Source organism: Sitophilus oryzae, unplaced genomic scaffold, assembly GCF_002938485.1.
Source record: "Sitophilus oryzae breed Bouriz unplaced genomic scaffold, Soryzae_2.0 scaffold_227_pilon_pilon, whole genome shotgun sequence".
Taxonomy (NCBI): domain Eukaryota; kingdom Metazoa; phylum Arthropoda; class Insecta; order Coleoptera; family Curculionidae; genus Sitophilus; species Sitophilus oryzae.
Genome location: NW_022146782.1, coordinates 3,685,270 through 3,699,528, shown reverse-complemented (window position 1 = coordinate 3,699,528; position 14,259 = coordinate 3,685,270). Strand labels below are relative to the sequence as shown.

The window sequence follows — 14,259 nt, the reverse complement described above, 5'->3', positions numbered from 1 at the left end:
TAGGAATTTATAGCCATTGAATTGGATCTTCTAGCCTTTCAGTTGTCCAATAAATTTTATAATGTATTTCTATTATCATTTGATTGGATAATCAATTAAAGAAATGTGTAAGAATGACATTTTTAGTGCTATATTAGGTAACAAAAATATTTTTAAGTTATTTAACACTAAAATATTTAACTTTACCGCCTTTTGTGCCTTGGTGCCTCTGGTTTAGTTAGTTAAACAACATTTTAGAAAATGTTCATCATACCTTACTAGATTATGTAATTAGATTTTAATCATTTATTTAAAAAAAGAAACATCAACTTATTAACATTCCAAATGAAGATTTCTTAATAAGCTGGTAAACATTTTTTAGACAAAACTTAAGGTGCTAAAAAAGATCGTTTAATGTTTCTCATTTTTATATGTACCAGAACAATATATAAACCGAAATATAATCTCTTATATAGAGATAGTATACTATTTAGTAATCGATACCCCTATTTTATTAAATTAGGTGCCTAATCGCATTATTTAGGCCCTTTATAACACCATAATATTGAAAGGGAAAGCTGTATTTCAAACCAGCTCAACTGACGCGTCTTAGACTGAACGTTGTTGCTAAATAGAATGGTAGATTGGATAAAATAATCTAGAGATGCACATTTATTTTGTATTTTATATAAATTTCTGTTCATATATAACTTAGATAAAAATTAATATTAGATATACATAATTTGACTTTAAATTTAATTTGCAATCAAATTTTCACAACAACCAGTTTCCTAATTATCTTGCTAATTAACAAAGGAGCAAATCCATTATTACGTTTAGTTCCTTCCTAATGCAATATCTTTCTGCTTCATATCTTGCTCTATTAAGCGTAAAAATGAATGGTTTATGTGTTCGGAAGTTTAGGTAAGTAATTTTGTATTTAACAGAATACAAGTAGTGAGAAACTATCTAACTATAAGTATCTACTCGCAAGTGAAATCGTAAAAAAACATGAGAATATGGCACTACATTTTTTTACTCCACTGTGAGATAAAAAATAGCTGATGTAGTATAAGAATATATCAGATATTTATTCATACATAGAAAAGAATCTCAATTTTTGGAATTTTTAAGAAAATTCAATTGAAAATACTTTGCCACAACGTTCTTTACATAAATCCCTTCAATCGGGTATTAGAAATATCGGCAAAATAATTTCAAAGAAGCGTTTCTTTTAAGCCAATTGCATTTTGTTGAATTCCCTGTCAGGCTATAGACGCATAGTTTTCTAAAAGACGTCTAGATACCGACGTTAGAGTATAAATATTTTGTGGATACCCTAAGCAATACACAAACACCCAAACATCTCAAACATACCTAGTTTACTTTCTTGATTTTACTTTTCTTGGCTTAAAAAGTCCATGATAAGCTGGTGTAGTATGTGCCATAGTAACACATTTGCTTTCAGTGTTAATTCTTAAACGGTCAGGACTACATCTGCATTTCTTTCTTCAGCTTCATTCTTACTCTCTAATTGCCTGTAATTTGAGACTTGTTTAATTAATTTTAAATTATTAAGATCTAGACAGTGTTCTTTATCAACAATATGTTCGGCAACGCAAGATTTATCCGGTCTACCATATCTTATCTGAGCTAAATGTTCTTTAAATCTAGTTAATATTGATCTTCTAGTTTTCCCAACATATTTCTGATTACAATCTTTACAAGAAATTTCATAAATACCCGACTTTTCCAGTGGAGGTGTTTCATCCTTTAGATTACCTAATAATTGTTGTAATTTATTATTAGCACTATACACAAGTTTATAAATGACATTCTTAAAAATTCCTTTTAGACCACGGGATAACTCTCTATAAACGGTATTGAAAAAAATTTAGACGTATCTTTCCCCACTTGAAAAGTCGAATTTTCAGAAATCATTAATATACCTACGTTTTCTAATTAATTTATGAACTAGTGAAGAAGAATAATCATTACACTCAGCTACATTCCTAATATAATCTCTTTCTATTTCATATCTTTTGTTGGAAAGTGGGAAACTAAGTAATCTATGAACTAAGAAATTAAAACTAGCCATTTTATGTTCAACACTATGATATGATTCATTAGGGATATATCTGCGTGTGGTGGTATTTTTCCTATAGATATCAAATTCCAGGCAATTATTAGTATTTCTAATAACTAATACATCTAGAAATGGTAATCTGTCGTTGTTCTCAGTTTCATGCGTAAATTTAATGGAAGGAAAACGATTATTTAACTTTTTATCCTTTATAACCATATCCAATAAATTTATTAAATTAATAAAATTAATATGATTATTGCAAATAAGACATGATGTTTGTGTTTTAGATATGGAAGTATGGGATTCCCAAAATTGGACCAAGTAGCCATTCCAGATTTTGCAGCGGGTGCCATGGAAAACTGGGGTTTGGTAACATACAGGCAAGTCACAAATTAGTTTTAAATAAATTAATAATACAGCTTAGGTTACTAGCAGAGATATAAACAATTTTACCAAAGTACACCAAAACGTATTATGACAAAAATGATAAAAAATAAGTCACCACTAATAATTTTCTTTCAATGATATTCTAAAGTTTAAAATAACGTATCTTGGTGCTTTTTAGGGTTCGTACCCAAAGCACAAATTACCTATAACAGATGCGAAAGAAAGCGACTGCATCGGAAACCGCTCGGCAAACCCGACACGCTTATTGAGTGGTGTAAATACACCAGTCGTTTAGTCCGGAAACCTATGCTGTGTCGTATTCGCTTGCTGGAATGACATAGTGCGTGGTTATATGTTTCTTTTTAAAAACGCGTATATAAAGAAAATAAGAAGATCTGTGGTATATTATAGTCCCTTATCCAGGAAAGTACAAACGCTCTAAGGTTTCCACGCATACCACACATCGACCTATTACGGATATAGCAGCCGGACCTCTGCCGGCAAAGGAAGGAAATACTCTTGCTAGAAACGCAGGGGCTTTTGAAAATCGTGTACGAATTACCCAGTGTCGAGCAATTCGAAATAGAAAAGAACCAGAACGAAAAACCGACTTGAAATTTATGGATGGCTCTTGTAAAAGGCTCTTTCTTTCCTCCCTGCTTTAGTGGTTTACGAAAATCATCAACTAGAGAAAGAACTAGCTGGGGTTGTTAATGGACTAGTGATTACACTGACTTAACCGGTTCTGTACACTCTCGAATTTGCGGTGTAGGATTCTATACTTTAACCCTAAAAAGTAAAAAGAAACATATCGATAGAACTTCGAGTAATTTAGGATTATTATAAGCCATTCTAAAATGATTCCTAAATATTTTAATTTTAGCACTGAAATTGTAAAAATAAATTTGCTCACAAGAATGCTGACAAATCTTAGATTTTTGAAAATCTCCCTTTCCTAAATAATCTTTATGTTCTTTAATTCTAACATTTAAGGGTCTAGATGTTTCACCAATGTAAAATTTATCGCATCCACAGGGTATTTGGTATATTACATTTTTTGTTTATTGTTCTGTATTCATTGGTTTAGTATGTGATAAAATGGATCTAAGTGTATTTTGTGTTTTGAAAGATGTTCGTATGTTATATTGTTTTCCTATCCTTCTTATTTTTTCCGAGACGCCTCGTATGTATGGAATTATTGTAAGTTGTATATATTGTGTATTGTTATCATTGTGTCTATGATTTGGGGTTTGTATTTCGTTTAATGTTTTGTCCATAAAATATGGTGGATAGTCCTTTTTTCTTTCTGTATTTTTTATGTGGTTTATATCTCTATTTAGTGAAATGTCGCCTGTACATATTATTTTTGCCCTATCATAGAAACTTTTTATAACACCTTTTTTACACTTATACTGTGATTAGATGTGAAATTTAAGTATCTATCTGTGTTTGTGGGTTTTCTGTAAACATCTAAAATTAGTTTATTTTGAAACTTTGACACTACAACATCAAGAAATGGCAAACGATTATCTCTCTCTACTTCTAAAGTAAATTTTATGGTAGGTTCGCGAGAATTTATATAATCTAAAAAAATGTCTATTTCAGAAAAGTTTTGTTGCCATATTGCAAAAATATCATCAACATAACGCAGCCATATTACAGGCTGTTTTGAAAAACTATTTATTGTATTATTTTCAAAATCTTCCATAAAAATATTACTTAACAAAGGAGAGAGAGGTGATCCCATTGCCATACCGAAATCTTGTTGAAAATATTCATTATTTAATTGGAAGTAAATACTTTTAACACAAAGTGTCAACAATTCCAAAATACTATCTATGTTTAATTTTGTTCTATCTATTAAATGTATATCTTGTTCTAATCTATCCCTAACTATTTTAAGTGATTTATCTACCGGCACATTAGCGAAAAGACTAACAGCGTCAAAACTAACCATTAAACTGTTAGGAGTTATATTAATTTTTGAAATTTTTTCTATAAAGTGTGGTGTGTTTTTAATGTATGAATCGGTTTGGTTTGGTTGTTATTTGCAATCGGATTTAATATGTCTAGTAAACATTTTGCTAACGGATGGCATGGAGAATTTATACCACTGACTATAGGTCTAAAAGGTATACCCTGTTTGTGTATTTTCGGTAAACCGTATAAATGAGGTGGTTTACTGTAATGGGGTGTTTAATAATGTTCGTTGTAAGTCTGTTAATATATGTTTGTATTTGTATAAAGTTCTGTATATTTTTCTTTCAATAGTTGGTGTTGGGTCTTTTGAAAGTTTTGTGTAACTACCATTTTTTGCATTGTTAAAATCGACTCTGTGCCCTGTGGCCTATGAATGCTGACAAATCTGTGCGAAAATCTCCCTTTCTTAAATAATATTTATGTTCTTTAATTCGAACATTTATCGATCTAGATGTTTCACCAATATAAAATTTATCATATTCACATGGTATTTTGTATATTACATTTTTTGTTTGTCCAGTTTTCATTGGTTTAGTGTGGATTTAAAATGGATCTAGGTGTATTTTGTGTTTTGAAGTAAAGTAAAAACTAAGAATAATGTGAAATACTCTTTTTTATTCATACACTAGCCGTAGAAGTTAAAAAATTAATAAAAACAGTTCTTAAATGACATTTTATATATACTTCAAGTCGAAAACAAATTAAAACAAGTTCTAAAACAAAACGACTCAACTTACAAGCATCTCCTTTAAACAACCAGTTACTTAAGTCGCAACACTTAAGCCTTCTTTACATATATTGCGTTCCCACAACTTCTTTTCTGGATCTTAATCCTCACACGTGGTGCGGAGTTTGCCGCTGTCTATAAGTTCATTAAATTTACGAAGGGTAATTGGAAAATTATGCATAAATGCAATACGTGCGCGTGGGATCCCCAAGGATAACCGGGAAGGATACTGTGTCCCGAAAATTGCTTCCAAAACGATATAAATTTGGTGTTATCGGTTCGGAGTTTTAGAGTATAAGGATAATAAAGAGATACCTTGTTACTCTCTTTATATTTTTAAGTATTTATAAACAGTTTATAAGTTTTAATAACGTCGTTTTAATAACGTCTTTGACGCCTTTTTTTTTCGACAATATTAATAAGTATATAAAGTTACTTTTTCTAACATCATAATAAAAATTATGTGTTTATGTACTATATAAACAAATTACACATACTTTTACTTATTATAAAGTAAATAGTGAATCATAGTAAAATTGTGACAATATTTTAAGACCAAATTTTAAAATACAAACAATTTTGTAATAGCGATTAATTAAAAAATATTAATAAAATTAGTCTTTAAAATGTTAATAGTTTATAATCTTAAACTAAACAGAAAAACGCAAGAAATATGAATTATATTTTAATCAATCTTCTGGCTGTGTTTATAGTTCTTAGAAATTTAACGTTAACGTTAATACCACGTTTAAATAGTAGTCGTTTCGTTTGTTTTAATAGTCCCCGCTTCTACATCTAATGAAATATAGTAAATAAAACATTTTATTACTAGTTTAAGGCCAGTGTTAATTTAGTTTATTGGTGTAAAATAAATTGATGTATAAATACCCCGTCAAAACATAAAATGTAAAAAAATTTCAAGTCTCGCAATGCAGTTTTTCCACTACAAAAAGTTGTGAAGGAAAACAACAAAAAAAATTGAAATGTTCGCCTTAACTAATCCGCACCAATCGTCAAATCAAATTTTGAGTGATCTAGAATCTGTCAATATAAGCTCTAAGACCATCTAAAGAAGGAAGGGAAACAGGGTTATTTAGCAGAAGAGCAGCCAAAAACCACTCATCAGTAAGAAGAACCAGAAGGCCCGACTTACGTTTGCAAAAAAATTTTGCACTGGTCGACGAATGACTGTTTTAAGATGAAAGCAAATTCAATATATTTGGATCCGATGGCATATCGTGAATACATCGCTCAGAAGGGAAAAGATTTGATCCAAAGTATACCAAGGCCACTGTAAAGCGTGGTGGTGGATCTTGCATGGTGTGGTGATTCTTCTCGGGCTATGGCATGGAACCGCATGTAATAGAAGGAACAATGGATCGATTTATGTATTTGGACATCTTAAAGAAAGTGATGATTCTGTTTGCTGATGATAATTTGCCTATAACCCGGATGTTTCAGCAAGATAATGATCCAAAGCATAAATCGAAAGTCTTACAAGAATGGTTTTTGTCTGAACAAATTAGGGTAATGGACTTTCCTGGCCAAAGTCAATACCTTAACCCCATTGAAAACCTGTGGGAGGAACTAGATCGCCGGGTAAGACGAAGTCACATTAGCAATAAGAAAGATTAGATAAAAATTTTATAATATATAAAATAATAAGATAAGAACCAGATACCATAAGAAAAATATTGGACTCCATGCCAAAGCGATGTCGTGAAGTTATAGCTAATCACGGTTACTCTACCCATTATTTATTTTATTAGGTTAGCAACAACTCCCAAGTAGCATCTATCTGACTTCGAACTAAATCTGACCTGAAGCGACGTCAGACTTTGTGCAAATTTAGGTCGGGTGCTCGTGATACGACCTGTGACCTCGCTTTCCTATTAAAAGCGACGTCGTTGGATCCGAGTCGGTAAATCCAACGATCTGTTGACGTACAAAATAACAACATACCATTTTTATTAATTTCCCAACGTCGTTCCCACGTTGGCTTGCACGACGTACATATACTTGAACTAGCCCGACATCTACCCGTTGTCCGAATAGGATACGTCTCACTGATAATCCCTAAACTAACGTCCAATTATATTTTGTTGTATTTTATATTCATATTTATAACCTAATTTACGTATCTCTATTTACGTCCGTAAATACAACCCATTAAGTAGCATTTGCGACCTAATGAACATCATGAACATAACCTAATAAAAAGTTTTTGTAAACAAACTTAATTTTTTTATTATGCATAAAAAACACTAAAAATGCATTTAGACATTCATCTATATTTTACAGAAAGAGGTCGAGGCTTTTGCAAGATAATAATAGTAGTAGTGATGTCTTGCCTCCACCCGTAAATGCTTATTATCCGGAAGAGATGCTGCATTACACTGATGCATCTAAATTTCATTTTTTAGCTTAGGATACCAGCAGACCCCATCCTCCTCCGACATGTGAGGTTAGGCTTAAAAAAGTGGCTGCCCATTTTTTTTAACGAGAAAACAAAAACTAAAATATAGTTGCACAAATCCACAAATCACTGATACGCAAAACGCAAAGTGAGGTTACGTGGCGTACGTTGGAATTATATACGTCATAATACGATTGCCGGTCGTCCGGTTTGATGACTTCGGTCGTGTGAGACGACTAATGTTGGAGACCCGGTCGGAATTGGTATATTGGTAGTTCATATTAAGTCGGACACAGAAATCCGCCATTCTTAACACGTATCCGATTGTCAGCGATTTTAAAATCGTTTTTTGTTTTTAAAATTTATATTCACATTTCGATTTCTAGTAGAATAATATTGATAAGGTTGAGTTTCGGGGGAACCACAGTACAGTTTTATGATTAAACCAGCTAGAAAATTAAAAAAATATTTTGCGAGTTACTTTTTTATAGATATTTTTATTTCATAAATCTACCTATAAAGGCGCCCGTTGTTTTCCGGAGTATTTTAATCAGATATATCAAGAAAGTGACTTCCGTTGACAAAACTGATGTCTGGATTAATGATTCAGAATTATTATAATATGATATTAGGTAGGCACTTATAGTTATATTCGAGGAGTGATTATGAATCCATTTGTAATTAGGTAGTTTGGTTAGGTTTTTATGTATTCTTGGTAGCGAATATGGAACCTAAAGTAACGTAAGTGCTTAGCGACGAATTTTAAGTGACTAAAATCCAACGTAATATGACGTTGGTAATTGGTAGAATTACATTCCCTATTAGGTCAGATACCGACGTCGAGGCGACCCGAATCTGTATTCCCCATTTAGGTGCAAATAAGGGTCGTCAGGCGGTCGAACCGACGTTGGTACCCGACGTCGGGTTTATTGAACGCGACGTATACCCGACGTTAGATAACGTCCAAATGCTACTTGGGCTATGTACTTGTTATTTTTATATTAATTTTTAGTTTTTCTATTTTTGTCCATATAGTTTTTTATTTAAGGTGGATGCAACGACGGACGTCCCGTAATCTTGCTGTTTGCATTTCTGCGACATTTTTGTCTTATTTTTGTTTTGTTTCAAAATTCGGAGACTTTTCAATGTCCCGTCTCGAGTCGGTAAAGATCAAAGTGTCTATGTTTTGTTAGTATATTTTACAAGTTGTCGGCGCAGCGAGTGCTGCCAACAGTAAGAGACCAGTGAAATCACATATGGTTAATAAAACTCATTCGCAACAACCAAACTTTTGACTTTGTTGTACTTTTGTCCTTGCGGTGGGGACCATTTTTGTCTCAAGTTTGTCTTGTTAGAATTCTTCATTTTTTGTCGCAAGTTTGTCTTGTTTTTGTCTCATAATCTTGTTAAATACTTGAAAAATTGTTTGTAAATTTTGAAACAAACCATTTGCTTGTAAAAAAGGATAGTTTTATCTATATAAATAGTAACGTATTAAAAATAATACTTAAAATACGAATAAATCAAATTATTTATCTGTATCCGGGAAATCCAACGTAAGTCCACAGGCAAACAATTCGTAATTTTTCCTGACCTCAAACAAAACACCGAATTTCCGCGTGGAAAAAAGGAAACGAACCATTTCCCGGTATAATCGCCGGGATCATTGCAGATTTTATCTCTTGTTTTATTGCGATAATTTGTCTCTCTATCTGATAATAAAGAAGAATTACGGGGGATGAGAAAAATTTGATTTTCGAAATTTTCCAATATTCCTCGAATGAAATAATGATTCATGGTTTGTATACTCTGTTTTTTTTCTCCGGTAAGATTTCGACAGACGATGACAGAAGAAAAGCAGATGACGTCCCATACCAATCTATTTATTTTACTAAAAAAAGTTTCTAATATATTTTAAGTTAACTATGGATGGGTTTAAATATAAATCCGTCATACGTCATCTCTTGTTTGTTGTTTTTAACCACTTTTATTGGTTTATTTCAAAAATGAACATATATCAATTTAATTGGTTTGACGGAACGATGAACGACAAACGGACGCCGATGCGTATGAACTCGCCTTAAGATTTTTGAGGCTTGTCAAAGTCTTGCCAAATTATAGGATATTTTTTTGTGTCAACTTATGTCAAATACCCTGCATTTTGGAAGATGATGCATTTTGATTCGTGTTATTACGTGTGATTTGTGTCTTTTGAAGTCAAGTGGAGGAAAAATCGAGGGAAAATTAACTGTAGACCCAGAGCACAGTTTATAGTTAATACTCGCTGCCCAGGCAGAAAGTCTTATATTCCATTAAAGTTACCATCAATAAAGTTTGTATACCATCTCGTCGTAGATAAGTGCATCTCGTATATGGTACGGAGGATCGTACTAAACATATAGTAAAAACTGGAGTAGCTGTATAATATCGACATCACACGAGAGGTAAATAATGGCTTTTAGTACTGCAGAAAAATAATGTCAAAAAGTACTGGTTTAGAAAAATTAAGATTAAAGTTAATTAATCAACCTTTAAGGTATAAAATTTGGTAAGTGTTATTATTAATAAAATAGTTGTGTGTCAATTTTTAGTAAATGATATCTAGAGATTGACCTCGCCAATAGTATCATCAACTGTCGATCATAAAATCCCCTCCCCGGTACTTGATATCCGTAATTATTTTAACCAGACAGATTTTTTTCTTTTTCTGTTCGAAAAATACAACGAACGACGCTACGGTAGAAATCAAAATATATCTGTTTATATGCTCGTTCTATTTGTTTTATATACAAACTCCGTGCATGCAGTCAAAATTGTAAATACGCTGACGAATGTACGACAAAAATAAAACATTTTTTTTTCTTTTCGTGTATGTTTTTTGTATCTTGAAAGAAGGGAAGTTATAAAAAACAGAGTATATATGAGCATACATGCCATTTACTGTTTTAAATATCTAATTTGAAATAAATGTAAGAATATAAATATGTTTTTTTTTTCATTTGAAAAAAAAGATTCTAAAGAGCACATTTCAAGAATTATTTAGATATTATTATTATAGTTCTTTTTTCATATTTTATATATTTATTAAGGACTTCTTTTTCAAATATTAACATATCACCAACATGTTTAAGCTAAATTTCATAGACAATAGGCAATTAAATATAACAAAAACTAAATTAAAATTAATTTTGAATAAAATAAATACTTTTATTTATTTATAATACGTAAATATTTATGAACATGCCAGGAAAAATATAATTAAAAATAAGGTGAGATAGATTTACCCAAGGAAAAAAATTAAGTATTTTGTCCTTAAGAAATGGAAAGAGTAAAATAGTTATAACTAAAACTGTTTTCACGTGATGCTTCAATGCATTATTATCATGTAGAATGTAGAATGAGTAAGAGGGGGGGGGGGTTAATCATTGCGATCTAGAAGATCTATTTTGCCCCCCTTCCTTGAGTGACACGGTCTATAACCCATCATACCCCTGTTGTAGAGGAGACAGGGTATTTCCCATCCTCCTCTGACAACAGTTCTTTCTCCGAGGATATACACACCCCAAGTAGCATTTGGACGTTATCTAACGTCGGGTATACGTCGCGTTCAATAAACCCGACGTCGGGTACCAACGTCGGTTCGACCGCCTGACGACCCTTATTTGCACCTAAATGGGGAATACAGATTCGGGTCGCCTCGACGTCGGTATCTGACCTAATAGGGAATGTAATTCTACCAATTACCAACGTCATATTACGTTGAATTTTAGTCACTTAAAATTCGTCGCTAAGCACTTACGTTACGTTTGGTTTCATATTCGCTACCAAGAATACATAAAAACCTAACCAAACTACCTAATTACAAATGGATTCATAATCACTCCTCGAATAGAACTATAAGAAGTTAGATTGAAAATATTTCATGCATTAAAGTTTACAAAAAATAAAGATTTATATAGTCGAAAAAAGTCCGATAGAACCAATAGAAATGTAACTATTTTGTCATATCTTTAATTAAATTATGTTAAATAAATTAATTTTTTATACTATAAATATCTTTTTTTTCCTAATCTCCTACGAGCTGATATAATACGATGAGCAATCTATTAAATTACTGTGAGATTATACAGAAAAGTCCACAGACTTGGAGACATAGGAAAATCAAGTCCATTTAGCGTGTGTCCAAATTTTGACAAGTTTTCAAAAATGACAGTTTTGTTTAGACTGACGTTTAATTTCACCTGACTTCTCGGTGAATGATTTTTTTATGTTTACTCATTACCTACCTTGACGAACATGGGAAAACGAAGGTCCTTTTCAGGACCACAAATTATTTGATTGAGAAAATTGGTAACTTTTTTTGGATTAAAAAACAAAAGTTGTTAATATAATACCAATTTAAAAGTATTTTAGTAGTTTTAATACCACACTATGATATAAAATTTATTATTATTATAATGTACATTATTAATACCGTATGATCGAAAAAAAATGGCGTCCAGTTGGCTGGGAAATGACGATCGATGACATTTCCCATATAAATTTACATATAACATGACAGCGATCTTCATTTCATAGCCATCGTTGACGCCGTTTTTTCTTGATCATACGGTACTATTGTTCATTCGAAATGGCATTAAGGCCCAATTGCAACAATGATTTAAATTTTTCTTGAGTTGATATTTACTTTAATATTCACCTTAAATGAGGGAATTTGACTGATACAATTTTTGAATTTGAATTGTTTTTAATGATACTAACAATTTTAGTTCAATTTTTAATAAAATTTATTTAATATTAATAGAAATCCAAGAGATTTGAAACCTCTTTTAGCGATTTATAACATTATCAAATGAATTACAGGTGCCCTTATTTTCTATGAAAATCACACAGCTTTTTTCATAGTCGCTGCAGTTGCTATAGCTATAAAAAACTAATTTTTTAAGGTGTGAAAATTGCGACACACGCTAAATGGACTTGATTTTTCGTATGTCTCGAAGTCTGTGGACCTTTTTGTATGCCTCGATAACATATTGGTGCAGATTATTTTCACCCAAACAAATATTAACCCAAACTATACATTGATGCGGATTGTCTATGAACTCTTTCTGAAGGTCACAGAAACCTGAACGCGTAATTCGGTGTTCTTTCGCTTCTGTTATAGGTAATTTGTGATTGTGGTCCATCTGTTGTCAGTCCTCCTTGCCAGGTGTCCTGTCAATTGCTTCTTGAGGGATTTGATTCTGTCTTTCTTATGCATATTTTACTGTAAATAAAATTTTTTTCTTCTCCTCAATACATAATGTTTACATAAAAAATAAAAAACTGTTTTGCTCTTTCTCTGTGCGTTCCAAGCCTTAGGGATTTAAAATCAATTTTACTCGAAAACGACACTGCTATTATCTGTTAAGTACATTTTTATGCGAAACAATACCGTTCGGCGGCTGTGTCTAATTAAACATTTTACAACTGGAAATAAAATCCTAAAGGATCGTTTGTCTAACGATTTACAGCGTGGAGATTCACCGTTAGAAGTAAAATAATTTTTAATCTTACGACTGTTTTAATTGATCTAAATGGTTACAGTTATGACTTAATGTTGTTAAGTGTTGTACAAAATAAGGTTTAACAGATTAGAATCATTGTAAGGTATAAGTAATACTTGCCAAACATTATTAATTCTGATGAATAAAATTAATCCCACAAGATTTACCAAGTTATTTCATATTTATATTGTTATAATGAATATATTTCTATAAATATAAGAATTGATTTTCATATGACGTAAATTAAAGGTCAATTTTCAAGTTTTCTCCGTCTTAGACGAAGGGTGTACTGTCGAAAAATGGATTAGAACAAAACTTCTGTAATTTGATCCAGTTATTTGCTTAAACGTGACTGTTAAGCCGTTTAGTAATATCCTGTTTGGTAATTATATATGAAGTTAAGGGATAGCGTAAAACTCTTGTCTCCCTTTCAGGTTGGCCCTAAACTGATACAATATACGCACTAGACTTCAGACTTTGCGTTAGCAAGTATCAATACTTTAGTAAAAAGTAACGTTTGTCCTTTAATAGCATTAGTTTATCTTAAGATATCTTAAATGTCTTTAAATTTGAATCAAAATATGGTTATACACTACAGACAACATTGAATAAAGATAATAACGATAAGAAACCACAAGAGTATTCCCAAATTACGCTGGGAAAATCAGATAAGTCGATGTTGAGTTTTTTGGAGACGATCGTAACGAACACAATCTGCGGTTCGTCGTGTTTATGAAATTAATATCGCAGTAGCGTGGCGTTTATGTTTGCGTTCTGGGAAAATAAAGAAAAACCTGCCTGGCGTATACGTACGCACACACATGCACAACGGAGTGGTGTGTTTAAAATTAAAGTGTTGATACGGATTAATCGATACAAACGCGCTTGTATTAGCCTATTCCTTTAATTTTCCATATACTTTGACCGCTTTTATAAATTATTTTTTCTTATTTATCGTTTGCTTGCTTTTACTGAACTAATTCAGTCGAAAATAAATTTTATATACTGGGTGGGGCATCGTCATTGGAAACAAAGGAAATCCCATGCAGATTTTGAACTGGCTAAATATTAGCTCCCCTATTAACTTTACAGCTAAGTAGTCTAGCCAAATTTGAACAATTTTGGGCAAGCCGATTTT

At 31.8% G+C, this 14,259-nt stretch overlaps 2 protein-coding genes across 6 annotated transcripts in view; one reads left to right on the top strand and one right to left on the bottom strand.

The window, feature by feature from the left end:
* Positions 1-14,259, top strand: part of LOC115884290 (tachykinins) — a 123,001-nt gene that overhangs the window by 18,266 nt on the left and 90,476 nt on the right. The window contains exon 2 of one of the 4 annotated variants that reach the window (XM_030902827.1): positions 13,556-13,606. The exons of the other annotated variants lie outside the window; for them this stretch is intronic. The gene's annotated coding sequence lies outside the window, so the exon portion shown is untranslated. The remainder of the gene's footprint in view (positions 1-13,555; positions 13,607-14,259) is intronic. 4 annotated transcript variants of the gene reach the window in all.
* The window catches only part of LOC115884291 (trypsin-like), a 139,823-nt gene that overhangs the window by 36,176 nt on the left and 89,388 nt on the right, over positions 1-14,259 (bottom strand). The window lies entirely within an intron of this gene.